The 4,128-nt window shown below is 40.0% G+C and overlaps 1 pseudogene; it reads left to right on the plus strand.

The window, feature by feature from the left end:
- Positions 1 to 1,212: 1,212 nt before the first annotated feature.
- Positions 1,213 to 2,243, plus strand: LOC132022357 (olfactory receptor 5G29-like; annotated as a pseudogene).
- Positions 2,244 to 4,128: the final 1,885 nt, after the last annotated feature.

The following is a 4,128-nucleotide window of genomic DNA, read 5'->3' on the forward strand; positions in this document are numbered from 1 at the left end:
CCTTACCAGGGGCCAGGGTGAGTAATCCGCTCAGGTTTGCTTTCAGGAGCTTTTGTTCCCTGAGCGCTTTCCGTAGAGTTCCAGAGGACGGGAATACAAATGGCAGCCTCCTGGTCTCCGGCCTGGAGAAGCCGAGAGCCCGGGGCCCCACTCCTCAGTGCGCCCTCAGAGAACAGCGCCCAGTTACTCCCGTCTGCCTGACCTCCGGCCGCGCTCCGAGTTCACCGAGCCTGCGACCGGTTCAAGGTAACACGGAGCTGTGAGCTTACTGTCGGCTCTGTCTCTGTAGCCGGCTTTCCCGTTCCAATACCCGCAAGCTCTGCGACACTCAGACACCCCCAATCCTTCTGTGACCCTGCGGGACCTGAGGCCACGCTGACCCCGCGTGGGCTTCACCCCGGTTAGCCTCTGGAGCGATGTCCCTCAGCGGAACAGTCCTGATTTTGTGCACCGTTGCTCTGCCGCTTGCCGGGAGCCGGCCCCTCCCCCCACTTGTGTGTTCTTGATGGTCAAAAAGTAAATATATCCAATCTCTTATTTGCAGGGCAGTCCTTTATAAACATGAATAGTATTATTATGTGTTATGATAGAATCCTCTCCATTCTAAATAACCCTACTGACATTTGTTTACATTTCCCTTTGTAAGCCTTTTATAAGGAAAAGAGATTAATATACACAGATATGGATGCTGTCTTCATGACATCTGAATGGTACTATCCACTCCATCAAAACAGGAACTGAAAGGGCCTTATTTTTATTCTGTTTACCCCATCCCAACTGTCAATTATCAGAATCTGAATTTTTCATCATTTCTTACAATATCACTAGTTATTGTATTCCTAGGTGGGCATTACTATTCTATCATATGATAAAAATGAAATACAGAGACTTCATTTAATTTCAAATACAATTTTAGAACCCAAGAGAGTTTTAGTTTTTATAGTTAGACTGCTCTTTTGAAGGCCAAGAGAACAGAATCTAAAAAGATCAAGTATGAATTACTCAAGTTTACATGGGGGTCACAACTCACAGGAACTAGTCCTTGGAAATACTGTTGACCAGTCCAACACTGTTTCCATAACTGCCTCCTCTACAGATTAAAAAAAATAATAATAACTTGTAATAACTTTAAAAGGCTGTTTTCTATATGCCAATTGATATTTTAAAAATAGAATGTATTTTTAAATTTCTTACATAGGTTACAACTGACAGATGGAAGATAAGAACCAGACATAAATGACTGAATTTCTTTTCTTGGGCCTCACAGATCACCTCCATCATCAGATCGTCCTCTTTGTCATGCTTCTCTTTGTCTATCTTGTCACCCTGGGGGGTAACATAGGAATGATCATTCTCATATGGACTGATGCAGGACTCCACACTCCTATGTACTTTTTTCTCAGCCACTTGTCCTTTGTAGATATTTATTCTTCTTCTTCCATTGCCCCCAAGATGCTGTGTGATATCTTTGCGGAGAAAAAAGGCATCTCTTTCATGGGTTGTGCCACACAAATGTGGTTTTCTGGTTTCTTTGTGGTATCTGAATGTTTCCTCCTGGCTTCCATGGCATATGACTGTTATATGGCCATCTGTAAGCCCTTATTGTACACACTCATCATGTCCCAGAGGGTCTGTGTGCAGCTGGTTATGGGGCCTTATGCCATGGCTTTTATAAGCAGCATGACTTACATGACATTGACTTTTCTCTTACCCTTCTGTAGTTCAAATATCATCAATCATTTTTTTCTGTGATATTTCACCACTTCTTTCCCTTGCATGTGCAGACACTTCCATGATTCAGCTTGTATTTTTATATTTGGCTGGATTTATAGGAATACTCAGTGGCCTGATCATCATGGTCTCCTATGTTTGTATCCGGTGGCCATCTTGAAGATCCAGACTGCTGGAGGGAGGCAGAAAGCTTTCTCCACTTGCTCTTCTCACCTGGCAGTCGTCTCCATCCTGTATGGGACTCTTTTCTTTATCTATGTTCGGCCTGGCTCAACTTCCTCCTGAATATCAATAAAGTGATTTCTCTGTTTTATACTGTGGTAATCCCCATGTTGAACCCCCTCATTTATAGTCTGAGAAACAAGGAGGTGAAAAATGCATTCAGGAGGAATTTTGAAAGGAAAAATTCTCTAATGGTTTTGGTAATACATAGCTCTGCCATGCTGTACCATAGATGTTGGTTCATAATGTGTAGTAAAAAGAATGCTGGGCTGAGAATAAGTTCTTTTTAATTCCTGGGGTGTTACCAGGTTACTTATAGACAGTCTATATATTTTTTTCTTCAGTCTTCATTGCTAAGTGATGGGGAATACAAAATAATTTGCAGATATATTAAAGGTATAAACGTAATGTATGCCAGAAGAAAATCCAGAATATTTATGTATTTTCATATGTGAGATGACATTTATTCCAGACTAGAACAGCAAATACTATAAGGGAAATATGTTATAAGGGAAAGAAAGAGTTCATTAATAAAGGTTTCAACAATCTGAGGATTTTGAAGGGGTGGGGGTGGGAGGCTGGGAGAGCCAGGTGGTGGGTATTATGGAGGGCATGTATTGCATGGACCACTGGGTGTAGTGCACAAACAATGAATTCTGTTATGCCGAAAAGAAATAAAAAAAGAAATAAAGCCTTCATAGACTTTGTTAAAAGTTGAACAATGGAAAGTGAGAGAACACTTGCAAAATGGGTGACTCCAATGAGTTAGTGTCTCAGTAGGAAAGTGCTGAGCATATATGTACATATATATGACACACAATAGAGAAATGGACCACTGGGTGGATGGATGAGCAATTGGCACAAATGGAAATGCAAATGGCCAAAAATATAAATACAAAAAAATTGCTCAACTTCACAATTTTTCAAGTAAATGAAATCAAAATGACAGTGCAAAGCTTCTTTTCATTTATCAGATTAGCAAACATTAAAATGATTATGTGCAATGCCGGTAAGGTTACCACTGGATATAGACAGCAATTTTACACTGAACTATGATAGCTAAGCATAAAATAGCTACATTTTCAGAAAGCAATTCGATGATTTCTATTAAAATTCACATAATCTTTGACCTAGCTATTTTACATTTGGAAATCTGTGCTACAGAAAAATAAATACCAGACACAAATGTTGCAGCACCTTTTGTAAGGGGAATAAAAAGAAACTAGTTTGTATCATTAGGAGAAACATATATTCTTTCTTTGAAGTGTTGCACAGCTAATTATAAAAAGAAGAAATTAGATATTCATGCTTTAGTTTGGAGGAAACTGCCTGATAAAATCATTGACAGATGGAAAAAAATCAAGCCAAAATTTAATCTGTAAAGCAGATCACAGTTTGTGTTGGTTTGCAACTTTCTCAGGAGCCTCCAGTGAAATCAGTAAGTGGCCCCCGTCACAAAGGGTAGGGCAAGACCAAAGAAAAATGCAGGCCACTTCAGAATGGTAGGTGGAGGATTTAACAGGCAAAGGGGCTTAAATAAGTCTGTTCTGAGTGCTGCAGTAAGAATGTATGTCTGCTACTGCTTGTCAAATCTTCAGTTTATATAAAGGCCTTGCCAGGGTTCAAACACATAGAGAGTCCCAAGAACAGATCACTATCTCAAGGCTATGTTCTTGGGACAGCTCTTAGGAGCGGAGGACGTAGGCAGAGTGCACATTCCAAGGTTAGGAGAAGGGAGAGAAGCCTCCAGTTGCCCGGGTCGAGCCCACAGATCAACCAGAGCTTAGATCTCGATAATCTCCCCCAACACTTTAAAACACGTTAAAAAAAAAAAAAAGTAAAAAAGGTGGAGGTAAAAGTTACCTAATGTGAAAAATATATTGGTATGTGCATATGTATTATATATATGGTCATGGAGAGAAGTGTGTAGTTCCTGTACAAACTGTTAAAAACTGGTTACTTCAGTAGGGTGACTTTGGAAATAGCAAGCACGGGGGTTGCTTCATGGTCATGTGAGTTGTTGGACTTGTTTTACAACAGATGTTTGCTTTTGTAACTAAAATTCACTTTCAAAAAGCTGTAATCTGTGTCAAAATTGAATGAATGAATGAATGAATGAATGAATAAATGAATATATCTGTATGTAAGTAAGTTTGGGCAAATAGACTCAATGCC

This window comes from Mustela nigripes, chromosome 1, assembly GCF_022355385.1.
Source record: "Mustela nigripes isolate SB6536 chromosome 1, MUSNIG.SB6536, whole genome shotgun sequence".
Lineage (NCBI taxonomy): Eukaryota > Metazoa > Chordata > Mammalia > Carnivora > Mustelidae > Mustela > Mustela nigripes.